The 27,664-nt window shown below is 40.4% G+C and overlaps 1 protein-coding gene across 3 annotated transcripts in view; it reads left to right on the forward strand.

Moving 5' to 3' along the window:
- The window catches only part of LOC129712973 (collagen alpha-1(XIII) chain-like), a 200,612-nt gene that overhangs the window by 71,803 nt on the left and 101,145 nt on the right, over positions 1 to 27,664 (forward strand). For all 3 annotated transcript variants that reach the window (XM_055661794.1, XM_055661796.1, XM_055661797.1), the window contains exons 3-4: positions 15,223 to 15,267; positions 19,037 to 19,420. The gene's annotated coding sequence lies outside the window, so the exon portion shown is untranslated. The remainder of the gene's footprint in view (positions 1 to 15,222; positions 15,268 to 19,036; positions 19,421 to 27,664) is intronic.

Consider the following 27,664-nt stretch of genomic DNA (forward strand, 5'->3'; position numbering starts at 1 on the left):
ATCAGTAGTTTTAATCTGCTTGGCCCTAGTCTCTGACTAATTCTTAACAAATCTGTCTAATATCACAAATCACCGTGGATGCATTCAACTCTTTGTTGGTCCAATTGCCTAATTATTGATACTGTCACCCACCTGAAATTAAATATACACATTCCAATTAATTTGCAATGGTGAAGAGCTAAAGCCCAAATTGGCAATTAGCATTTATTTGGAGCACTGAGTTCCATGCAGAGGTGAGGTCCATGTGCTGAATTCAATTAAAATTTACTTTTAAAACTTTGCTTAAGAAGCAACTTTGGAACCTGAATTCTAATCGGACATTTGTGTATTTTGGACAGCATATTCAAACCTGAGACTTCCATATTAATGTTTGCAGTGCAACCTCTTTGAATGTGCACACCGCAAGCCAACGTTAGTACACATTTCAGCACCATGAATGCCCCTAACACCTGAATACATCTGCACTTACACTTGCTACTCAGACATTTAATATTACTTGTCTGTGATCAAGAGGATGCAGCAAAAATATACTGGAATATTGCCTGAACTAGAGGGCTTGAGCTATAAGGTGAAGTTGGATAGGCTGGACAGTTTTCTCTGGACCAAAGGACATAGAGAGGCGAACGTACATGGGTTTATCAAGAATCAAAAGAGCCAAGAGTGTTTAATTGTCATACGCACCAAAAACAGAACCTTGAAATTCTTACTTGCAGCAGCACAACAGATTCATAAACACAGTACTCTATAGATAACGTAACAAAAGAGCAAAGGAAGAGTTCAACAATTATAAAAACTATAACAAGTCCCAAGTCCTGACTGCAACCAAGACAGTTTAGTTGGTGATGTAGTGTTCAATAACTTGATGGTTGTTGGGAAGAAGCTGTTCCTGAACCTGGAGGTTACTGTTTTCAGACTCCTGTACCTTCATCCCGATGACAGGAGTGATTTGATTTTCAGGGTGTTGTGGGTCCTTGATGATGCTGTCAACCTTTTTGAGGCAGCGCCTCCTATAGTTCTCTTTGATGGGGTGGAAGCCACTTCCTGTGATCCACCATGGGAACAGTGTGCTGGTGTAACTCCGCGGGTTAGGCAGCATCTCTGGAGAACATGGATAGGTGTTTTGGGTCGGGACCCTTCAGAATGGGATTCCCATTAGGTGTGCATATAAACTGCCACACGACTGCAAAGAGGCACAAGTTATAACTGTGTGAAAAATGACATTGCACCCAAGTGGTCCCATAACTAGATTTACAAGTTATGTCTCAGTGACAAAGAACACGTCAATTTCCTAGCACTGCTGGTTTGACGTGGCGAATAATGCAGAGAAAAAAGTGTTCCCAGTTGGCTCAGAAAAAGTTCAAAGCAAGGTAATAAATATGAAGTGATATTGTGCTGTACTATTGCTGCACTGCTCCATTTATAATAGTCTCCTGTGGCACCATTCTGTCCTGTACACTCTTTATTGGAGCTGCGCATCATTCCCACTTGGTTTGGTGCTAACTGTGCATGCTTCTCATATTGCGTCATCTCACTTACCTCTTGTCTGCCCTATCCAGCACGGTTCATGACCTTGTTCTAAATTTAAAGTGTCTGCTTCAAGGTAACTAGGCTTACTTATGTATCCCTGGGCTGGGAACATCTGAAGGCTAGGATGCTGGGCTGACAGTCCATGTTTGGCGGTCTTTCTCGTGGGAGAACACTGCAAAATAATGGATTATTTCTGTATGGCCTTTGATGAAGGGTTGCCACCACATTTCGCAGTAAGTGCGGAGTTATTGAACCTCGCATGCACACTTGTAATTTTGCCTAATGACCATCATTATACAAATTTCACTCTCCATGCTTCTTCGAAGTATATTTGTCTTCACACGCAGATTCGTTTTCTAAATAAACAAGCAGGCAATCGCTAATGAACAACATGCGACCAAATATCCTGGTCGATGCAAAGATCAGAAGAAGCTGCAATTTTCAGAATAATGGAGTGCACTTAAGAACATTAATATATAATTCAATATTAAGCTATCATTTTGTTTCATTTATCATGGCCAAATACTAATGTCCTTTTCTCAAATTGAAATAACCTGTTGAATTACTTCCGTTTCAAAGTATTTAAATTTGCAAGGTTTAAAATTAGCTCTAAAAATGCATTTAAAGTGTTAATGCAGTTTTCCCATAGGCCTGTCTTTCCTGGATTATGGAATGATATGTGAAATATAAAGTTAGTCATAATGGGAATAATTGAGCAGAATGAAATCTGCTCCCTAGACTTGTCGCCTTGGTCCCGCCTGCCTGGACCTATCTAGGCCGGATGCAGAGCTCTGATCAAGCTGATTCTCCTCATGCAGGTCGTGTCTGGTGCTGCATGGCAGAGCTTCAGGTTTCAGTGGTAAATAGGCTGCCAGCAGCCACCTACCTACAGGCTACAAGGTGATGTTGATGTGTTGTTGAAATGGGCTGAGAAATGGCAGAGGCAGTTGAATCCAGATACATGTGAGCTGTTGCATTTTGTGAATGCAAAGGATGATAGGACACACATCATGAATGGCAGAATCTGAGGTGGTATTGAGGAGGATAGACACAAAATGCTGGAGTAACTCAGTGGGCCAGACAGCATCTCTGGAGGGAAGGAATGGGTGACATTTCGGGTCGAGACTTTTCTTCGAGTCATGGAAGGTGTGGTGGAGTTGTGGACGGTGTGGAAGGCAGTGTGAGGCTACAGAATGATATTGATGCATTGTTGAAATGGGCTGAGATGCAGTTTTATCCAGATACATGTGGAGTGTTGCATTCTGTGAGTGCTAAGAACAGGCTAGTAAATATCTGCTATTTATTGAGCAGGGTGGGACTGACAATCTGATGTGTTTTTATGTCAATTCAAGGAATATTACGGGTAATGTTGCTGAAGTTAGAGCCTGGATTAGTACATGGATCTACTATGTTGTGGCCTTTACAGGTACCTGGTGAGCAAAGGGCAAGGCTGACAGCTCAAATGTTCCACAGTTAAATCCATATCATTTAAGTGGTGATACAGAGCGGTATAAAAGAGGTGTGGGGGCTGCACTATTGATCATAAAGAATATTTAGAAGGGCTCATGTTGCGACCATCATGTGAGGCGATATGGATGGAACTCAGCAAAAGGAAAGATGCAATCACTATGATGGGATTATATTATAGGCCACCCAGCTGATATACAGATGTGTAAGTTTGGCAAGATGTAAAAACAACAAAGACCTTGTCATGGGAGGTCTTCATTTCCCCAAGATTGACTGTGGGACTCAACACAGCCGATGGCTAAGATGGGCCAAATGTGTTACACGCATCTAAGGGGGCTTCTTGAAACAGTATGTAGATAGGGGCCAAACTGGACCTTGGGTTGGAAAATGCGCTTGGCCAGATGGTCGGAGTTTCAGTGGGAGAAAACTTTGGAAACAGTGATCATAAGTGAGTTTTATTTATGGATGAGATAAGACTGGAGGGGGAGAAAGTGCTAAATGGGGAAGAGGTAATTACAACAGTATTAGAACAGTAACCGGGGAGATAGATTGGAAACATCTGTTATTGGGTAAATCCATATCGAACATGTGGGAGTCTTTTAAAGACCAGCTGGTTAGAATTCGGGACCAGCATGTTCCTGTGATGATGAAAGACAGGAATGGTAGGGTTCAAGAACCTTGGATGACAGGAGATGTTGAATGTTTAGTCAAAAAGAACAAGGAAGCATATGTAAAGTGTAGGAAGCTGAAATCAGACAACGCATTTGAGGAGTATAAATGAAGCTGGAAAGAACAAATGAGAAACCAGGAGAGCTCAAAAGGGCCATGAAATGTCCTTGGCAAGTAGAATTAAGACAAATCCCAATGCATTCTACATATAAAAACAAGAGGGTATAATGAGGAAAAGGGTATGTCCACTTACGGACAATGAAGGGGATTTAAGTCTGGAGCCATAGGAAGTGGACGTGATGCACAATGTGTTATTATTCACCAAGGAGAAGGACATGAATGATGGTGGGAACAGAGAGGGATGCACTGATATACTTTAGCATGTTGATATTATGAAGGAGGAGGTATTGGGTCTCTTGACGAGCATTAAGGTGGATAAATCCCGAGATTCTGATAGAATTTATTCAACATATTGAGAAAGGCAAGCGTGAGTTTGCTCGGGCATTGTACCCTCTTTAGCCACAGGTAAAGCCTCAGAAGATCGGAGAATAACCTGTCTGTTTTTTTTTAGTTTAAGAAAGGCAATTGGGATAATCCAGGGAAATATAGGCTGGTGAACCTTATATTAGTGGTGAGGAAATATTTTCTCCCTGAATTTCAATGTTAGTACAAGTTATACATGGTGTTTTCCTGGACAGAACTACAACCTTCAAAGCATCTGCAAAACCAAAGTCAGTTTATTTTTGCTTCAACCTCCAGAACCGTCTACTGCTGTGTTGAAGGCGTTTTGCAGATTTTCTTACAATAATGTAGTGTGGCAGTTAGGACATGCGGAATCGGAGGACAATTTATTTGCCGAAGTGGAATGTGCAAGGAATTAAGAATATTGGAGAAGGTTATTCGCCTCATTAAACCCATTCCCCAGAGGACATGTATAACTCTTCAGTTATGGACATGACTTCATCGAATACTGCCCCTTGCTGCACAACCTGTTGATCCTAATTTCAGGAATACTGGGTTCCTTCTGTTCCCTGTAAAAAGCCAGACATTGCTATTATTACCACTGTAATCTTCAGCCCTTCTCAGCACCAGAGCCTCTTGGAGGTGTTATTTCACCTCAAGTCAATTATATTCTCTGTAAGTCTATTCCATATGTTATCTAAGCAGCGGGGAGATCTCAAACTATGCCCAGGGTATTTTGTACCAGTTCCCTTTATTGCTGTTCTCATTGTCCAAATTAAAGTTGGATTGTTTTGGTCACAAATATGCATTTCATTTCAAACATTGCAAAATTCACCACATTTATCCCCATCAGTTTGTATGCAAGACATTAATGTAAATGCAACTAACTTATAAAGAAAGAAACTAAAATAAAAACAACTGATTCCTCATGTTTTTCAGAAGTGTCTTCAGACTTTAGCCACCCAGTCTTTTTTAATCATCCAACTAGGCTTTGAAGCTTTGTGTTGGTGTTTTTAGGTATTTCATATGCTTCACATCGAGAAGTATTAGCGGTTCCTATTTTAAATAGATCTTCATGTTCCCACTTACAAAACATATTGTCCCCTTAAGGATCCTTGCGTTTCATAATTTGGTATGGATCCAAAGTCATTTTGACTTCTGGAGATATTTTATTGAAGCTGTGAACCAAACAATGTCAAGTTCAGACAAACGATGAAAGAGTAGAGCATGGTATTAATTTCCACCAAAACACCAGCATGAAACAATTGTTAATGACATTAGTCTTGAGTGAACATCGAACACAAATATGTTTGGTGGTGTTGATGCTGTTATCTTCATGGTCAGAGTGATATAGACAGGTATAGGCAGCTGGGATCTAGTGCATTCCTGGAGGCGTTTCGGGAGCTAAGGAGTAAACTGAAAAATAAGATCACAAGGGCAAAAAGGGGCCGGGAGATAGGTCTGGTGCATAGCACTAAGGACAATCCCAAACATTTTTATAAATACATAACGGGGGACAGGGTAATTAGAGAGAAAGTGGGACCTCTCAGGAATCAAAGCGGTCACCTCTGTGTGGAGCCACAGGAGATGGGCAAGGTCCTCAATGAGTATTTCTCTTCTGTATTTACCAAGGACAAAGACAGTAGGATGGAGGAACTTAGGGCAGTCAATGCAAATGGCTTGAGAGCAGTCAGTGTTACTGTCGAAGAAGAACTGAATGTACTGTCGTGTATGAAGATAGGTCGATAATTCTCCAGGGCCTAATCAGATATATCCAAGGACATTGTGGGAAACTAGAGAGGAAATTGCAGGAGCCCTGGTTGAAATTTACGAGTCGTCCTTAAATACAGGAGAGATGCCGGAAGACTGGAGGATGGCAAATGTTGTGCCTCTTTTCAAGAAGGGCTGCAGGGAAAATGCTGGGCCCTATAGGCTGGCGAGTTTAACATCGGTGGTTGGAAAGTTATGGAGAGTATTCTGAGGGATGGGTTATACAGGCATTTGGATGGGCAAGGGCTGATTAGGGATAGTCACCATAGTTTTGTACATGGGAGGTTGTGTCTCACAAATTTGATTGATTTTGTTTGAAGACGTGACCAAAAAGGTTGATGAAGGCAGAGATGTAGATGTTGTGTACGTGGACTTCAGTAAGGTATTCAACAAGGTTCTGCATGATTGGCTGCTCTGGAAGGTTAGATCGCATGGGATCCAAGGAAAGATAGCTGAATGGATAGCAAATTGGCTCCATGGAAGGGTGATGGTGGAATGTCGATTCTCGGACTGGAGGCCTGTGACTAGTGGTATACCTCAGTGTTCGGTGCTGGGCCCGTAACTGTTTGTCATCAACATCACTGATTTGGATGAGAACATACAGGGCAATATTAGCAAGTTTGCTGATAATACAAAATTGAGTGGTTTTGCAGATAGTGGAGATGTTTGTGAAATATCGCAGTGAAGGATCTGGATCGATTGGCCAGGTAGGCGGAGGAATGGTTGATGGAATTTAATACAGAGAAATGTGAGGTGTTGCATCTTGGGTCCTCGAACAAGGGCAGGTCCTACACAGTAAATGGTAGGCCTCTGGGTAGTCTTGTAAGACAGAGGGATCTAGGAGTACAGATGCATGGTTCCTTGAAGGTCGAGTCGCAGGTGGATAAGGTGTTAAAAAGGCTTTTGGCACGTTGGCGTTCAAGAGCCAGAGTATTGAGTATAGAAGTTGGGAGATCATGTTGCAGTTGTATAAGACGTTGGTGAGACCACATTTAGAATATTGTGTTCAGTTCTGGGCAACATATTATGGGAATGATATTGCCAAGCTTGAATGGGTTCAGAAAAGATTTACGAGGATGTTGCCAGGACTAGAGGGTGTGAGCTACAGGGAGAGGTTGAGTAGGCTGGGTCTCTATTCCATGGAGCGCAGGAGGATGAAGGGTGAATTTATAGAGGTGTACAAAATCATGAGAGGAATAGATCGAGTAGATGCACAGAGTCTCTTGCCCAGAGTATGGGGAATCAAGGACCAGAGGGCATCGGTGAAGGGGGAAAGATTTAATAGGTATCCGAAGGGTAACTTTTTCACACAAAGGGTGGTGGATGTATGGAACAAGCTACCAGAGGTGGTGGATGTATGGAACAAGCTACCAGAGGTGGTAGATGAGGCTGGAACTATCCCACCATTTAACAAACAATTAGACAGATACATGGATAGGACAGGTTTGGAGGAATATGGACCAAGCGCAGGAAAGTGAGACGTGCACTGGAACTTTGTTGGCCGGTATGGGCAAGTTGGGCCGAAGGGCCTGTTTCCACACTGTATCACTCTATGACATAATTCAAGCAATTCTGAAGGTCAAAATTAAGAGTGTAAGTCACTTTGTATTGAGCATTATAATCAGCATGCTTCAATGGATTGTTCCACTTGAGTTGATAATGGTTCACTCAGTCAAACCCCAGGTGGATTTATCAATGTCCTAAGCTTCAGATTCTTACAAACACTCCATTTAAAACAGTTTTGCCACTCTTAACCTCAGCAGGTACTGGTGTTCTCAAGGTGGGTGTACTCCCCCACTCTGGAGCTGAATAAGGCCAGCCTCCTAGTGCAGTGTTTTCCTTTCGCCCTTTTGATGTCACTCAACCATCTTCTGGCATCCTGTCGGGTTTCCCTTATTCCAGGAGATCTTTCTATGACCTCACAGAAACCTCCATTGCTGCTCTCTGGGGCGTGGACATCACGGTGGTCCTGATCTTTCCAGACCTCCTGCGTGACAAAATCAACCTCTACTGCTCGAATTATTCACTTCCACAGTCTTTCTGTTGATTCACAGTGAATTGTGGATGCTTCTTGTTCAACGTCTGGTTTACGTTGATTAAAGAAACGTGAATTTTGTTTCAGTTATTTTAACTTATTATACATGGAATTCCAAGTAGGAATGCAGAAGAATATCAGCTAATTATGTGCACCCTGGACAATTCTCCCCTTTCCTCTGCGCCTGTGTCAAATTTCACATTTTGGGATAGTTTATTGAAGTTTTAAACTTATTTTAAGTATAGTTCTCTGCACTTGGTTCTTGTGGCGATCTTGACTTTGGCTTCTTCTGGAGTTAATAAAAAACAGGTAACTGTTCGGTAATCACATTTGTTTCAAAGTAAACTTCACACCCAACTTCAAACAGCAATCAGAAACATTACAAGGTATTTGAAAGAAAATTTATGTCATTGGATTAAAAAATGACACTTCTAGTAGTTCTGTGGTTCATTGCAGGTTAGAACAGAGGTCATAAAGTCATGGAGCATGAAAACACGAGTCCACAAACACGACACACAGTCTTGCATTAATCCCATCTTATTCCCAGGAAGACTGTGCAAACTCAATGCAGACCGCACTGGAGGTTGGGCAATAGCTCTACTGTGTTACCCGTTGTGGAGTCAAAAAGCCTGTAACATCATTTCACAAATCTTCTTGTTTAGCTTCTAATGACGCCGAATGTCTTTTGGTCCATCGTGCCACTTCTAGCTCTCAGTCAGATCAACCCTTCTCTTTCCCGCCGCTATGGTCCAGAAGTTTCATCTACTAGACAATAACATTGCTGCTAGAAGGATGTAGACATCAAGTCAACGGAGATAACAAAAGCTGCAAGTTAATTGAGTCACACAGATCTCTCTTCCCTTGTTCACCCTCTCCATTCCCACGTGCATGGTCCTAGCTATTCCCTCCCCCAACTACGGATTGGAACAGTTTAGAAGGATATGGTCCAAACGCAGGCAGGTGGGACTTTCAACCTGCCTTCACTCATGTAGATGGGGTACCTTGGTTGGCATGGGCATATTGGGCAGAAGGGCCTGTTTCCGTGCTAGGACTCTATCTGGTTCCATCATCCATCTTTATCTGGTACCGGATCCCCTTCCAGATGGTATAATCCACTTTTGTAACAAGAATATAAAAGCAGAAATTTGCTTAAATGGCAATAGATTAATGCATGCAAGAATTTAAAGAGTCCTCACATAGGAAAAGTGCAGGCAGATAGACAGAATATTATCCTTCATTGCAAGGGCGATAAAGTACAAAAGTCGAGACATTTTGCTGTAACAGTTTACGCACATGGAGCGCCACACTTGAAGTACTGTATTGTTTTGGTCTCCATATTTAAGGACGGAAATACTTCCCTTGAGCATTGGGTAATGAAAGTTCACAAGATTGCATCCTGAGATGAAAGTGTGGTTTTATACTTTCTGGGGTATAGAACGACGGATGATCTTGGCAAAACATAGAAGATTTTTAGGAGACTTGCCAGAGTAGATGCTATGAGAATGATTTCCCTCATGGGGGGAATCTAGAGTAGGGGTAGGAGGTATTGGATGGAGATCCCCATTAGGACCGAGATGAGAAGAAATGTCCCTTCTCAGCGTCGTGAATTATTGTCATCGTCCAACCCAGAGATCTATGGGAACTCGGTTAGTAAGTAAGTGCAAAGTTAAGATGGAGATCTGGGGATGCAGGGAGACCAAGAGTAATGGAGATCAGGCCCACAAATGGACAAGATCAATGATGAGACCTGCCATGATCTTATTGTATGGTGTAACAGACTCGAGAGGCTGAATGGCCTGTTTCAGCTCTTTTTCTTAAGCTCTTTGCACATTTACCATAAAGGAACCCTTCATAATATTACAGATCTGCTCTGGGCTTCTCGTCAGTTTCCTAACATGTGCTGCCTTCGCTGGGAAACAGTTCTTGTAAAACAAAATATACAGCTTTTCTAATGTGTTGAAATCCTATCAAATTGAAATCTTCTCCTCAGTCGAAGAGTTCTGTTGGTAGTTGAATGTGGTGATTTTTCTCATATCTTTCATATGCTCCCATAACATGTTTATATATTGCTGGCTTCAATCGCTTTGAAAAGACATTCAGCATTGGTGCCTTCAGGTCATTTCATGCATCAGGCATCTCAAGGAAATGACAGACCCCACGATCAAGTCGGACATCTCTACATCTTTATATTGCAGATTTAATTTTCACTGGTTAAATTGCAATGGTGAAGTTATTAAAGTTTAAGACTTCTATTTCCTGTTTGTTCAGGTGCTAACCAGTAATTATTGCAAAACCTGCAATCTGATGATTGAGTACCATCAATGCCACTAAATGCATTTGCTGATTTTGGAAAATATGTACGTTGCGAAAATGCGTAAAATGCCTTGACCTTTAGCCATCCGAAAATATAGGTTGCATGTCATTTCAACCTGCTTTCACATTCCCACTTCAACCTCCCATCCTCAGCTTTCTCCACTGCCAAGGTGGGATTTCTACAACCAAACAGTATGAACGTTGACTTTTCCAATTTCGGGCAACCATTACCCCCTGTCTTCCCATAACTCTCTCCCTCTGTCCTCCTATTTTTGTTCTCTTGTTCATACACCATACCCAGCCCCACGGTATCCATTTTCATCTCCCTCTACCTCCTGCTCCATCTTCTTGCCACCTACACGTCAGCCATCGATCCCCTCTCCCATCCGGTTCCATATCCCCATCTGCCCCAACTCTCCCTTAACTGGTTCCCTTTATCATCTTCCTTGAAGCCCTGTCCCACTGTACGAGTTCATTCAAGAGTTCTTCCTGAGTTTGCCCTGATTCGAACTCGGAGATATACGGTAATGGCCGCTTGTAGGTACTCAGGGCTCTCGTGGACATTTTTCACCATGTTGAAAAATCTTCACGAGTCTTCCCGAGCTTACCATGTTTCCTGAGTACCTGCTGTTAGCATTACGAGCTGCTAAGAGACGTCCCCGAGCTCCGACGTACCTGCTACGTACATTCTATGTGCTTACCACGAGTTAAAATAAAAATTGAACTTGGGAGAGCTCTTGAATGAACTTGTACAGTGGGACAGGGCTTTAACTCTTCAGATTCCAGCTGTCTTCCCTGCTCATTACCCTCGGATTCTATCTCTCCTTCACCCACCCTTCTTCCTGGCCCCATCTGCAGTTTTCCTCGTCTGCTTCCACCTCTTCTGTTTCCACTCCTACCCCTCTCATCTATCTCTCCTCGGAACACCTATGACCTTCTACCCCCTTCTCACCACCACCCCTCCTCCCCCCCCCACCCTTAGTTACCTTCCCTCACCTGATTCAGGGTCTCGACCCAAACTTGACAATTTCTTTCACCTTCCAGCTATTGCTTGACCTGCTGAGTCTCACCAGCAGTTTGTTTTTGGTCTGCTGTAACTATCCTCGTATTGTTAAACATATTATGTCCTTTATTTCCGAAATCCTGCTGCAAGCTTCACATTTATTGCGGACATTGCTATTTCACGGTAAACACGATTCAACATTAATAAAAAAACAAAGTGCTGGAGGAACTCAATTGATCAGGCAGCATCTTTGGAGGGAATGGGCAGAAGACATTTTGGGTCGGGACCCTGCTTCCGTCTGAACTACGTTCCCTCCGGAGATACTGCCTGAACCATTGCATTCCTTCAGCATTTTGATTTTTGCTGCACTCTATTGTGTTTCACCATTCAGCATTAACCAATCTATTAGTATTAATATTAATGGCATCAGATGTATGCTGTTTACATTGCAATATGTTAAAGGCCGTTGATCTCTTTATTAGGAATGTACTTGCTGTTTTGTTAAGGAAGTCTTTGTCTTATATTTTAAAAACAGAACAAATTTACACATCTGCTATTTGTTTTAGCTGTATTTTTCTTGCAATTTTACATCCTGGGTATTCTGGAATTTTCCATGACTTCTTCTGATTGCAACAACAGGTCTTGGTATTTATCCGAGCAATAATAATCCACCAAAGTGTTTGACCACCTTGCCTTTTTGAACGAGGCTACTAATTCTTCAGCAGTGATGTTAGAAAGCGGTGATTTATGTAGGTAAGGTGTTTAACACATGACCATGAACCAACTGATCTGCATTCTTGAGCAGAACACAAAGTGCTGGAGGAACTCAGTGGGCCAGGCAGCATCTGAGGAAGAAATAGACAAGTAATGTTTTGTAAAGTGGACCTTCGTCAGGCACTTCTCCAGTCTCTGGCCCACATACCTATTTCATCTGGACTGCGTTTAGTTACGAATTATTCCAGTGTTGTGTGGAATGGTTGGACACAAAACTGATTGAGACCAGTTCTTTAAACAGTGCTTGTAGGACTTGAATATGCTGTATCTCATTGGTAGATTTAAGCCAGAGATCAGGCTTGTTTTGTTCTCTCAATCAAAATGTAGTCTTACCTGAAGCAAAAAACAAACTTCAGATGCCAGAAACCTGAAACAATGGAAAATGTTGGAGACACTCGGCAAGTCAGGCAGAATTTGTGGAGGAAGAAACCGAGTTAATGCACTTCATCCAAACTTTCATCAAATTCAGATTTTCCTTAGTACTCCAGTCGCGAAACATTTAAAGAGTTATATCTGAAACTCACATGGTTTGGTGGTGGAGAATGAAAGACTAAAGTAATCAGTGCGCAGAGGAAGGACTGGAGAACATATGAGCCACTGATATTTTGGATATAGACATCTAATATTATCGACTGGCGGCCTTTGCTGTTTTATGTGTAGTGGGCTTGGTTGGGTTATGTATCATGGTTTGGACATGTGTTTGGGATCATATGTTTCTGGATGAGTTGATTGTTTCATGTGTAAGGTTTTGAATGCTTGTGGTCGGGGCCAGGCTGAGAAAGTTTAGCATGTTGTCAATGTTTGGGATTCTCTATGTGTGGGCGTCCATTTCTATCTGTTCTTTGTGTTTCTACTGTAAATTAAGTTTCTGACTGTGATTTTTGTTCCTGGTCAGATATGTTGGGTAATTTAAATCCTCCTCCCCTCTCCTCCTCCCCCAAACCCCCATTAATGGGGGACTAGGTGTAAACATGGAAGCCAATGAAAAGAAAAGAAGTTAGGCAGGATAGCCAATCTAATGGTATGTGTTTAGTTTCCTCCACCCCATCCCCCTACACTAATGTAGAATTTAGCTGTTGGTGAAAGTATACGGTAATCTTTTTTTTTTGCAAAGGAGAAAGAGTCCCGACCCGAAACATTGTTTGTCCATTTCCCTCTACAGATGCTGCCTGGCCCGCTGAGTTCCTCCAGCATTTAAATTTTTTTTTTTTGCACTAGACGAATTTTGCATTGTTTTCACCACACTGAGCTGCATTTTCGCAGTGGCCTTCTGTGCATTAAGCTTCAGATGAGTAGACGCAGAGTAGAATCTAATGGGGAGGATCACGTGCCCAGAGGGAACTGGCCAAAATAACCAGTCAGTGAATCCTTAAATATCCTGAAACCAAAATGCAACATTTCCCAATTGTCGAGTAGAATATTAATCTGCTCCAGTGTGAAAATATTCTGTGGGAAGCATCAGGATGTGAAACGTGTGAGATAATCCTACCTGTTATTAATTTGCTATTTAGTATTGCAGATATTTATACATAGTGGACAAACCATTCATGTACTATTCAGAACAGTCCCAATCTGCCACCTATCCATGATCAGCAGAGATGCTGCCTGATGTTCTGAGTTAAGTCCCACTTTCCCGAGTTACTCACAAATTCTCCCGAGTTTTCCCCTAGATTCAAACTCGGAGAATGTCCGTAGCGAGTCCGTAGATATTTCGTAGCGGCTCATAATGCCAGCCGTATGTACTCGGGGCATCAGGTAAGTCGGGACGTTTTTTCAGCATGTTGAAAAATGTCCACGAGTCCAAAAATAGCCCCGAGTACCCAAGGCTGGCATCTCCGAGTTTGAATCAAGGGGAAAACTTGGGAGAATTCGTGAGTAACTTAGGAAAGTGGGACAAGGGCTTTACTCCAGCACTTAGTGCCTTTCTTTGTAAACCAGCAACTACAATCCGTGTGTTGAGAGGCTCGTATCAGTTTTGGTCCTTAATGGTGAAGTTGGTTTAGTTTTTATTTCCCTCAATCACGATATTTTCAGTTTGACAGATTCATTTAATGATGATGGAATATCTAGGAGCGTTGTGAAAATATTTCCAGCTTCCCCTTTAGTCGTCTGAAATCACCTTCATTAGAAATAGGATAAATCAATATATCAATTGTTACATTCCAACCCTATGTCCGGACTGAGTGAACTGTTACACACCCTGCAAACTGTGACTGAACTGTTCATTATGTAGCCAAGATGCGGTCCATTGAACATGTAATATATACTTGGGACATCACAACAAATGACCTCATTAATATTGCTCACATTTAGCTTAAAGGAAGCTTTCATTAACAACTCCACTTCATCTTTGATCGGGTGATTTACTTTACAGGAATAATAGATATGTGTAGAGCAAATAAATATTCTATTTTGCAAGACAGGGATCTATTTAGCACCTTAAAATTAGTCATGCTGAAGTTTTATGCACCATTATGCAATCCATGATTAGAGATTCTGATCTGAAATAGTATGCGTTGTAATCAAGGGTTTTTGTAACAATTTCTAGTGTGGGTTCAGTTTATTTTGGAGGACAGTCTGTGTACTTAAGTTTATACTATATACATTCAAATGTTTAGAGTGCTCTGTTTCATGTTTTAAATGTAGCTTTTGTGTGAAATGCTGCGGATATTCCCCTTGTTACTGTTTTTCGTGCTTGGGGATATAACATTTTACACGCAACATAGATGGATGTGCGTTTTCATGATTGAAGAACGTTAAGGAATGTTGACTCCTTGGTCCTGCTTCAGTGATTTATTACAGCATAAATTGTGAAATATTATCCATCTGAGATTAGGTCAGCATCTTGATATTGGGCCAATTAATCAATAATCCACGGAGGCAGAAGGTTATCAAGAACAATAATTAATTGAATGTAGAAATGTGAAAGACAGCCAGATCTCTTGTTAATACAAGCTGTAGAACTTGTATAGTTACATTTAAGCTTCTCAGAAACATCACTATTAAAGTGTAACTCTCCATGCCAAATGATGAACAAGAATAGCTTAAAAGCTGCTAGATTCCTAATCAAAATTCAAGCGTTTACATTTTGACTCCGCTTTCCAATTTTACAGTCATCTTAAGTCGGTTGTGCCACTGGTCTACTCAGATACATGCTCCCCATTTGTTGACAACTATACTAATATTCCTGGTTTCTCTCTAGGGCCACCAGGAGAAAAAGGAAGACATGGTCGCAGAGGTACTCCAGGTACGTGCCACAGTAGTTTTAAGATGTTCCCCCACAATGAACAACATAATTCCCTGTGTTATAGAAACTTCAGGAATGGAATTGGCTCCTTGATTATTAACATTTAATTTTTTACCAGTCCTCACAAGTAAACCATACTCTTGTGTTGCTAGCCTGGTACTGGACAATGCACAGTCTTCTCCTAAACATTGCTTCCAATGAAATTAACAGAACAGTGTAATGGCGGATACAACATGTAGCAATGTTGTACTGCCCATTTAGTTTGAGGAAACAAGGAAGAATTCCTATTCCTGTGTATCTGCAGCTACATCCTAAAAGATGCTGGTTTGTGATATGTTATTCACACACATGACCCACGAAGGAACATGTATTATAGAGTAATAAAGGGATATTTAACATGTAATCATGCTTTAAATCAAGAAGGTAATGAGAGTGGATGAATATTGGAGCATTATTAATTGTGGTCTAAACTTTCTAATGTGCATACAGTACTTCAGAAAATATTTTCTTTGAATATAAAATAAACATTTGTAAAGAAAGATTTGTAAAAAAAAATGTTTTATTTGTAAATCAAGTATGTTCATTTGTGTATCATTTATTCCAGTCGTAATTTCCTTTAATTTGGAGGTTAATATGAGATTGCTTCCATAGATCTGTTACCTGTTGCATGCCTTAAAACTACCAAAGTCTAATTCATTTGCTGTAAAATTGTGCAAACTCTGCACAATCTGGTCAGCCTGATCTGCCATTCTAGAAATCTGAAACCATAGACTTCTGAGTTTTTTAAAAACTATCGTCTCCTTGAGCAAACTAGTTTATCTGAAGAAGGGGTCCGACCTGAAACGTCACCCATCGTTTTTTCTCCAGTTGCTGCCTGACCCACTGAGTTACTCCAGGACTTTGTGTCTATAGTCACAAGTCACTCCTCGTGGTGCTCAACTGTACTAACATGATCAAACATCAGATTCTAGCAAACATCCTCCACAAGTCTCTTTCTATGGTCCATCTATAATAAGATTGTGAATCCGTATTTCACAATTTGGCTTTTGGCTTGGTGATGCACCAATATTCTATTCCCGAAGTTAGCCCTTCTTCGGATATATATTAATAAGTAAACTCTGTGACCTTTTAGCGGTGAGTTCAGCAGTGGTCCAGCCTTTTCTGTGCTTTTTTAAAATATAATTAGTAAATGATGGCAAATGCATTAAAATGCTTCAATACATTGTAGTATAACTTTGTAAGATTATATTTCATGCAATAATGAATAACACAAGAATAATTTTTTTAAATCTCACAGAATAAATATCACTATTCATTCCTTCACAAAATATTGGCACTGTCATCCATTTTGTTCATGCTTGTCTTCCTCCCTTTATGTTCTTTACAAGCGTATTTCACTTGGGGAAAATAGGGCTTGAGAGCAAAGCTTGTGAAGCCATGTTTCCAACCTGTTCACAATCTGGCCCAGTTCAGTGAAATTCTGGGCATTATGATGTTGAAATCAACTCCCTTCCAAAAGCAGCCAAGTCCCGGGACTGCAAGGTTCACTTTGGATAATGGACAGCACACAAGAATACTCACTGTGGGAATGTTTCTCAACTTCATTTATTAAAATGATGACTTTCACTTTTAAAAAAATCCACTTGCACTGGAATGATCATTTCTCTGCTGTACATTCAGCGACAGACAGCTGCCTCTCTGTACATTTCTTCTAATTCTAATCGCGAACACTGCACTAAAATTGGGAAGCATAAATTTCAGGATAGGACATCTCAAGACATTTTTATCTTCCAAAGTAACTTAATAATGATTTAGTGATGGCAGAGACAGTTGTGAGTTATAAAATTATTTATTTTTTATCAAAACAGATGTAGCATGTCATTTATAGGAAGATCTATGACTATAAGAGATTTAAAGAGAAGATAGAAACAAAAAGCCAGAGTAACTCAGCGGGACAGGCAACATCTCTGGAGAGAGGAATGGGTAATGTTTCGATGGGTGAAATTGTTTTTAAGTGCATTGAGACCCTTCTTGAAATGTTTTCTAAAGTGCATTCCCGGTTCAAACGTGTGTCTATCTTTGGTTTAAACCAGCATTGTAGAAGTGTCTCGAGTTCCCAATACACAAATCACCCATTCCTGTCTCTCCAGAGATGCTGCCTGTCCGGCGCTGAGTTACTCCAACTGTGTTTTTTCAAGTGTCTAAAAATGCATTTCGTTGTCTCTGTTGTAAACAATGACAGCAATTGAATCATGCAGTTTTTTTCATTTCCTTCCTAGAGATTTAAAGATTTACAATTGGTGCTAGTAGTCCAAATTATATCGTTATCTATGATCCCCCTACAAGTATGTTTTCCACAAAACACACATATTATATAGCAGTTTCAGGTTCAGAGGTCATTGGGATTTTTTTTTTACTATGGTGCCGAGATTGTTTGCATAGTTGCTTTGCTTTTATTATATAAGATCCTGAACAAAATTGGTTTTGAGCCATATGCTTGGACCTCTACAACCGAAAACCATCCTCATATTGGGCATTTTTTGAGTTAATGACACAGCTTACCTGGTGAGAAGGGTGGATGGGTCAAGTTCCAACAGTGGAAATGGGTATCCAACGGAGCTTTCACAGAACCTTGTGAGAAGGATGCGAGTCACTCCCCTAGATTGGGACCAATTTCATCCAAAACATCCAATTCCTTGTCTCTGTCCCTCTTAATATCATCTCTCTCATATTTGATGTTGCAATTTGGGTCGTCATTGCTTTCAAGGCATTTTCATTGTGCTTTACATCCAAGAAGGAGCATGTTTTTACAGTCCTTGTGCCCCACATTATAACCCAAGTGTGTGTTTCACAGACACTGCCACCTGATGGACAGACAGCAACAGTGGCACTTTTGCCGTGTCCCTTGGAAATGAGCCTGTGGAGTTGTACACCACAGATACGGGCCCTTCGGTCCATCACATCCAAGCCGACTGTTCTGCCCTTCTACCCTTCTATCGCATTTGCCCAGATGTGGGTCGGTGCTGATGCAGGGAGGTAACACAGAGAGTGGAAGAACAGGGATGGATACCTGCAAGGAAAGGAATGAGATGCTGGAATTGCAAGGAGGGTAATGGCACATGGATATCTGGGGAAGATCCCAGCATCCCTGGGCAAGGAGCCCAGCTGTTTAATGGCAGCAGTTTCCAATTCCCAGGAACCACAATCGTTACTGAGGACTGTGGCAATAACAGTTTATATAAATAGAAATTGCAGGATACATTTTAATGCATAAAGATAATATTATTAGGGGCACTCTAAGTTGCATAGAGTTTACTACTTTAAGATTGATATACTGGTTGAACTGTCAGTTAATTAGCCAGGTCGTAATTCACAATTTTTGACTCACTTTACTGTGGTCAGCAATGAATGGGCAGTGTACACATTGATTTCAAGGAAATAACATTGTGTTCAGTTGAATTGTGACAGGTGTCGTTTGGCTCAGTTTTCCTAATTGGTGGGAGACGGAGGCAAAAACTTTAAAACAAACCAAAAATGTGATTTTAATTTCTGGCTGTGTATTAAGAAACTGACACAAACGATATCATCTAATTTTATTTCTACATAGAGAACTCTTTCCTTTGCACAAATATGCATCTGAAATGTAATGCAGTTTCTGTAGTTTGTCACTAGTCCAGAGAATTAAATCACTGATGAAACTTATATTAATTCTGTAGTGAACGCCACTGAAAAGTAATCTGCTTTTTCCCTTCTTTTCTTGTGTTCACAGGGTCTGCTGTAAGTACACAAAACGCTAGTAGTGCCCAAGAGAACAGGTTGGGTAAAAAGAAATAAGTGTCTGTCTCTTATCTTCTCTATGGTGAACTAGACCTTAGATATTAACCTATTTCTGCTAAATCTTTGCAGTGTTGTCATAACTGTTTCCTTAGTCCTTGCAGGATTTACATTGGTAGTTATTCTTTCAAACCATTGAATAGATCTCTAGCTTTTGAACCAATGCACTTTTAAATTTCATACCTTATAAAAGTTAAAATGAATCAAGTCAGCTTTGTCTCTCTGGCTTGTTGTGCTGTGTAAATAATATGTTCATTTCTCTCCCTTTTCTACTGATTTTTGTCCTTTTCAGGGATCTCCAGGAAGATCAGGTTTTCCGGTAAATAGCCTTAAACTGCACCCCTCTCCTGTCTAATCCTAACTCTGTGTTTGCACTTATCTGCTTTGTTTTAACAGTCTGTGTCTATCTCCTGCTACACACTGAAGCTTGCCTTTTGCTAACTTCTATCCACTCCCACTGAATCCTAATAATTAAATCATGTACTCTATTTTCTCCTTAATGCAACAGAAAAAAAAAATTCATTTGGGATAAATAATTTCATTTCAGAAATGGTTGATATCACAGAAATTAAAAATCCACATCATCTACATTAAGCTACTTAACTGTTTTGCAAACACTGCTCCCCAAAACATATTATCTTGGCTATCGCTAGATAGCTATGGATGTCTATGGATGGTGACTTTTTTAACTGATGGTGTGGTGATAGCACTTTAACTTGTGATTAAGGGCTCTTTTCCTAAGATTTAACTCCTGGCCTAGCAGTCTGGTAGTTTGGTGTGTGAAGCTCTCAATAGTGGCATCTAATGGGAAACCTTCATGCTTTTGTGATCAAGCATTACATTCTGAAACGCTTGCTCTGTGATTTCGGGGCACACGTCTTTGCTGGATGTTCTCGTGTGCGGCTGAGCAGCTTTTTGGGTGAAATTGCAAAAAAAAACTCTTTCTTTGCAGTTCTGACTGTACATTGATTATTAGGGAAACAAAGGATCCATGGGCCTACCAGGGAGAAGGGTAAGTTTACTTATTGCATCTCATTTTAGCCGTGTGGTGACATAGACCTGATGCTTATCTTGCACTGAAGGCACAATGAACCATCATTTCAACTGTTTGTAAATGAAGTGTCAAAGAAAAATAATTTAAAGCTGCAGTATCCTTCCCTTTACCTTCCTCTTCCACCCTCCACCTTTCCGACTGAAATCAAATTGATTTGAACTACTTTATCTTTTAACTAGTGCACATTTGTGCCTGTGTGAGACCTCTGCAGCAAGAACAAGGCACCATTTTTGGAAGTGTCTTTTTCTCTCAAGGGAGCCACTGCGTAAACATTTCAGAAAAAGGTCAGAACAACATCTGGTTTATGGAGATAAAAGCCTTTAGTTAAAGTGACATTGCACAGGTCATTTAATTCTGTTTCAGCTTCAGGATAATGCAGCCTTAAACCATTTATTTGACAGTACCATACTTAACTGCACATTTCTTGAGAGCATTTTGCACATTGCTTTGGCTCCATTTTGCATGGAGCATGGAGCATTTCAGCCAGTACTGTGAATTACAGTGCATATACTTTACATTTTAAGATGAATGTAACGGAGACCTTAGGTTAAGTTCTTTGTTGGATGAGGCTTTTGTTGCATTCATGAGGTTTATTGCTGTGCTGTTTGGAGTTCTGATGCAATTTATTTTAAAATGTGCTACCTCTGTTGCATTGAAACGCTTGGCTTTTGAAGCAATGGTTAGTTAAATGGGCTGTTTGGTGAACATCTTTCCCCATACAAAACCATATACAGTAAACCCATCAGTACCTAAACCAACATTGCAGACTCATTCATTGGGAGCATTTACTAGCTTGACGTTTACAGCATTGATGTTGATATCCCTGACTTTCCTTAATGCTGCCATGCAAACTTTTCTAAGTTTAGGATTAATTCTAAAATGAAAAGACACAGAAAATGATATAAAGGATTTATCTATAAACATATGTGTAAAATAATTTGATTTTAATTATAATTCTGAGCACATATCACAGAAAAGTCTATATAGTTCAAAGTAGTCACAAATGTGGGTAGTTCCTAACAACGAACAGCCTCTTTAAAGCTTTGACTCACTGATGTGGAAATGCTTTGGCTTACCTAATTGTCATGCTTCTGGTCTGTATTTTAATATTTTTAAAACATAATTAAAGGGGCTAGGAATACCTGAGTTGACAAAATACATTTATCACAGTGTTGCTATTTCGCAACAATAAGCAAACCCACTTTAACTCTCTTCTTACTTAAAACGGACATCAGTTCCAACTGTGTGTGGGCTGAAAGACTGTTAACTGTTATTAGCGATTGTTATTTCTCCAGCTCTTTAAATGGGGAAATTCCAAGGGGAATCAACTAAGCATCCAAGGTTAGGCTGCCACTATTAAACCCCAGTGTGTGGACAAACATTGTTCCAGCCATTCTTGCAATAGACTGAAAGACTTTGTGCTAATTGCACTTTTATTTAGAAAGATGACTTTGAAAGGTCCCTAAGTCTTTCTTGTTTTGGGTCACTTTCTCGGCACAAGGAAGTGCTCACAGCACGCTTCCTGTAATTAGGAGCATTTACTCTGCTTTGTTTTTCTTGTTTAAGTAAGTCCATAACTGCACTAATTTCTCAGTGACTAGACCCCCACCTCAAAAGGATAGAAACAAACAAGGCTTTGTTCATGCTGCCCCCGCTGTTAACGTATGCTATCATGCATTATTTTATAGAACATGACCAATAAAATGAACTACCTGATGAAGAAAAATATTCCCCATTAGTCAAAGGCAAAACTGTAATCTGAAATGTGTTCACTGGAAGGTTGATTTACATTGTAGGGTTTGACGATGGATAATGTTTGCAATGCCAGTAACATCGCTGTTCTGTGAACGTATTAAAAATCTTCCGGGACTTGGATGCTTCGAAGAGATAATCAGTCATCTGGGTGGGTAGATTTATGTTGCACTGGTTTCCCCATTGCTCAAATGGTGGGCACTCATTACAAGGGATGCTAAAAAAAAGCTAACAGGCCATTTTGCGTTGTCTTTCAAGGTAGATTTTTAACTATTTATGTTTTGGTTGGGTAGCAAATATTGGTTGAGTTTTATTATATGAACAAAGTTTAGCACCTTGCTTGGGACTTCCTGGCATCTATAACTAGGAAACCGGGAACACCAACACACATGGGGGATAGATAGGCTTTGTACCTAACCTTGTTTACATGAGCCAGAGAGCGGAGGTAGAGTCCGGGGGCAGGACCAGTGTATACCTGGAACAGGGATTGTTTGACGTACCCTACAAAGGGGCAGGCATAGCTGGGGCCCATGTGAGTGCCCATAGACCTTAGAAATATAGAAAATAGAAATTAGGTGCAGAAGTAGGCCATTCGGCCCTTCGAGCCAGCATTGCCTTTCAATATGATAATGTCTAAAATTAGTACCCCGTTCCTACTTTTTCCCCCTATCCCTTAATACCTTTAGCCGTAAGAGCTAAATCTAACTCTCTTGAAAACATCCAGTGAATTGTCCTCCACTGCCTTCTGTGGCAGAGAATTCCACAGATTCACAACTCTCTGGATGACGACATTTTTGCTCATCTTAGTCCTAAATGGCCTACCCCTTATTCTTAAACAGTGACCCCTGGTTCTGGACTACCCAACATTGGGAACATTTTTCCTGCATCTAGTCTGTCCAATCCTTTAAGAATGTTATATGTTTCTATAAGACCCCCTCTTTTAAATTCCAGTGAATACAAGCCCAGTTGACCCATTCTTTCATCATATGTCAGTCCAGTCATCCCGGGAATTAACCTGGTGAACCTATGCTGCACTCCCTCAATAGCAATAATGTCCTTCATCAAATTAGGAGACCAAAATTGCCCTCAATACTCCAGGTATGGTCTCACCAGGGCCCTGTACAACTGCAGTAGGACCTCCATGCTCCTAAACTCAAATCCTCGTGCAATGAAGGCCAACAAGCTATTAGCTTTCTTCACTGCCTGCTCAAACCTTTTCCCCATGTTGTCCCCTGGAAAACCACAGGAAAGTTTAGATTTTTAAAAACGATAAAACCTAACAATATGTTTAGTTCACTGTGTGAATCTGGCACAGTCCAAAATGATGAAACTGATTTTCAGGCCCTCCCCCATCTATAATGTTACAACATGTGCTTTTTGAGCATGGCTATAGCTAACTTTGTTTTACATTGGAGTTTGTTTTGGCTGTGTGCTTATTACTGTTGGCATGTAGTGCAAAGATGTGAGCAGTTTTAACTTTAACAGATTATGGAATGTTTCACAAACTCTACAGAGCTGCAAAGGGCAGGTTTGGGACTTACACATATCAACTGCAATGACCTGTAAAATCGCTAATGCAATAAAATATCTCAAGGCATTTCAAATTAATCAAAATTAAGATATTTTAGGCCTAGGTGATTCATTTGATTACTTCATTATGAGGTATAGAGCTTAATAATGGAGGCCAATGGTACAGTGGATCTTCCCCTGAGTTTGATATATTATCAAAATAATTGGAGGCATTGGGGTGAAGCTTTGTTCTACTGAGGATGAATATAGGCCATGATATCTGAGGTAATTAAGAATGGAGGAAGCCATTTGTTCCATCCTAGTTTACCCATTCAGAAAGAACTCACAAACTTCTCCAACCTCTCACACATTTATTTTAACAACTTTTAACATAATTTTAACATAATTTATCCCAACAGAGACAACGAAAAGCTCTTCATAGCACTGCTATCAAGTAGAACTTTGCATCAATTCACATTATGAGATTTTATGTCAGGTAACATTACAAGATAACATTAATGGATTTATTTTTCATACCTCCCATGCGACATGGATACAGTTATTCAACTCATTAGGTTGAGGCTGGCTCTTACAGCAACCTCATCAATCTTATTCCAAATCTCGTATGTGTACAACCTATTCTCTCTCGCAAGGCCATCTACTCCACCCTGATTGTCCTTCCACCCACTTGCACTGGGAGCATCTTAGAGTGACCAGCCAGTACATTACTGGGTTAAGGGAGGAAACCAGAACATACACAAATATGTGAGAAAGGAGTGGAGAAGTCCATTATATTGTGGATTTGAAGAGTATTTCACCTCCATCAATCATTCTGGAGATTTAAAGATTGCAGATGCTTAAATATTGAACACAAAAGTAACTCAATGGATAAGCAGCATCTATAGAGAGGTCAAAAAGACGAAACCAATGCCCCCAAGTCTATGTAGTTCAGAGCATATATGGAGGTTGTAGTATTTAATAGCCTGATGGTAAATATTCAAAGACTTCAATGGAATATTTGAGCGTAATCAGAATCCAGTCTCATTCTAGTCAAGTTTCCTCCAACAGCCAGCACAACTAAAATAACAATTAGCAGCTCATTCATCCTGTCAATTACTGTTGGTTGGTCCTTGTATACATAGCAGCACTGTTGGGTCTCAATAACATACACCTCAGAATAACTCTTTGTGTATGAAGAGTTTTGAGGCAATTCAATACAAATTGCTCAACGGGAGTTTGGTCCACAGGCATGCAGCAATTTAAAACATTTTTTTTTTTTTGCCCCTGTCCTGTCGCTTAATATTCAGGTGGATTAATGGTTTGCAATCTTTTCCATGGACAGTGGAGAATACGTCCCAGCTGGTTCTGATCAGAAGTTTAAGCTGTGCTAAAAAGAGATGTTGTTTCTATTTGCCGTTCTCCCATCCTCCCACAGATAGGTCCTTTGGTACTACAAGACCTTAATCCTTCTCGATCTCTCTGTGCTTTACTTTCCACCTTTGTAGTACAGCAGAACAGTGTACACACAGAGAAAACAAAAGAAGAATTACTCTGGAATCTGCCATGTGGGAAATGGTGATACAATCCCCACTTTATAAAGATAATACTTGCTACTTTAAAGGATAACATGTGGTATTTCTGATTATTTAGTAGTCCAAATAGCAAGGCATGTCCCAGCCATAGCCTGAACCAGTAGCAGCCAGTAGTAGGTTTGTTTTACTAGATGCTCATTGCATTCTGTGGACACAAATAGTGGGGACAGTAGTCTAAAGATTCTATGTGTAGGAAGGAACTGAAGATGCTGGTTTACGCCGAAGACAGTCACAAAATGTTGGAGTAACTCAGCGGGTCACACTAAAGATTCTGAATGGATTCAATTGTCGTGTGGTTGATAGACCCAAGCCTGCTTTCCCCTCTCCTCATTCACCCATTCAAAGGTCCAATCCTGGTTAGAAATGGAGTGCCCCTTGGTCCTTGATCATCACCAGTGACAATGTGGAGCCAAATCTCATAAGATTCAATGGGGATCTAGTATTGGAATACTAAATTTTCATCCCTGGAATGTTTGCTTTTAACTGCGGAATTTATCTTTATGATATTTTTCTCTTGCTAAAAGCAATGTATTTCACTCAGACTAGACCTGAAGATTATTAAAGGTGTAATCTCTTGCTCTGCTGCTTGCTTGTTGCTTGAGTGTGGCCTGATGCACAGTTGCAGACTCTGGCTCCTGACGACTTTAAGAAGGTCGCTTTATAAAGATGCTGATAAGTACTTTTGTTGGTCTAATACTAATCCTCTATTTGTGTCTCTCCTTTACTTCTGCATGCTGTGTTTGCTGTGACTGCCCAGGGTCTAAAGGGGGAACCTGGTGACGAGGTGAGTCATGCAAGGAAAGGGAACATTGTCCCTCATTTGTATTTCCAGTAGTAAGTTAATAGTACCTCTAAATACTTGTTCGAGTGACCATTGAGTAGAACGGACACTTCATTCTGTTTAATCTAAAAATTGCGGTGGTTTTAGTGTTGCACTGGTTTTGTGGTTTAAGTGCAGTGGAAATAAAAATAAGTGAATATAATTGAGAATATAGTTCTGGAGTCAGTAACACACCTAATTAGTTGTCACTGGAGCAACTACTTTGTGTAATCATACTTCATTAGGTAATGATTGGAACTTCGCTAGAACTTATTCTTTACAATCTTTCAGTTAGATAAACAAAACAAAATGAAATCAAGTTTTGTTTTTACCATTTTGTTCAGTGCCCTTTCCCCCATTCCCATGGCCTAGTAGGTAAATATAATTCAGCTATGGTCAATGAACAACATTTTCTACGGAAGACCTCCCACCAAAGTTGTGCTCAGGACTATCTCATTTCCCTTTGATTGCTCCTTCAGGCCAGACTTGGCAGCTCAGTACTTCTGCCATTTACTTTTCCATCAACAACATGTTCCTAAATGTTGCGTTCTGAATTCCATTGTGTTTCCTTTCCATTTCCAGTGAATTCCCCCTCAGTATGTGACCTTCTGGCAGTGATTTCAGTTCATCAATCTCTTTAAGAAGATCTGATCATTCACTGCATCCCTCATGCACATTGTGCCCTTGGAGGACAAAGTGAATCTTGCTCATTTAATTTTCAGGAAGTGGTTTCTTCATGACTGCAAATCACCTTTGGTTGCAGACATTGTTTCCAATTTGTAAAGAAATCTTGCCAAATCAGTTCCCTGATTACTTGGTTTTCCCTTTTGTTCCACACACTTCTTTTCCTTTCAATAGCTATTCAATTTTTTGTTCCAAAAAATGTTTTACAACTTTTCCAAAGTAAAGCTGTTTCTCCTAATGGAGAAGTTACTTTAACACTGACCCCTACATAGCACGATGTATTAAGACTATGATTTTTGCCACTAAATCACTGTCCTACTAACTTACTGTTCCCTTTGAATTCAACGTGCGTTGAAATTGGAACTTCTCAGATGGTCGACAAAATTTATAATTTACTAAGCAATTGCTTGATGAATGGATTAGCCTGAGAGACCAATTTGTGGAACACAAATTTATGGAAGAGAAAATTAGATGTTGAAAGACCTCTTAAAAAGCTTCATCCCTTTGTACAATGAAGAATGTGATTGGGGCGACAGAGACGCTGACTCAATTGTTCACGGAGAGACTGTGGCTACCACTACTGTTTTTGATACTGACACCATATGAAAGAGATGCAGCATAAGAAAGTGGCCTTACTTTGATCAAAAGGCAAACTACTATTAAAAGCACTGAGGGTCCTTTAGAGCTTTTCCCAAAGTATTTCAAATGAAGGCTGGAATGTATTGCAGTTGGTAGAGTTAGACCTGGGGTCAATCCAATGGTGTCTATGTGGAGTTTGCACGTTCACTGTGACCACATGGGTTTCTTTTGAACCCTTTGGTTTGGTTTCCTCCCACAAGTCAAAAATGTGCAGGTTGGATTAATTGGCCATCGTATAGTGCCCCTAGTATGTAGGTGAGTGGTGAATTCTGCTGGAATGTGGGGAGACTAACAATGGGATTGTGGAGGATTGTTAAATGGACAGTGGGACACTTTCTCTGTTCCATGACATTATTACGCTAATATGAGCATGAGGGGTAATACCTTGATGTGGACACCGTGACTGTTCCTTGAGGATTGCACATTCCATATAATCAAAATTTTATGTTTGATATATCCCCTGAACAGAAATTTTATTTCAACCCTATTCCCTTCATGCAATCCTGGGGTTGC

Source organism: Leucoraja erinacea, chromosome 34, assembly GCF_028641065.1.
Source record: "Leucoraja erinacea ecotype New England chromosome 34, Leri_hhj_1, whole genome shotgun sequence".
Lineage (NCBI taxonomy): Eukaryota > Metazoa > Chordata > Chondrichthyes > Rajiformes > Rajidae > Leucoraja > Leucoraja erinaceus.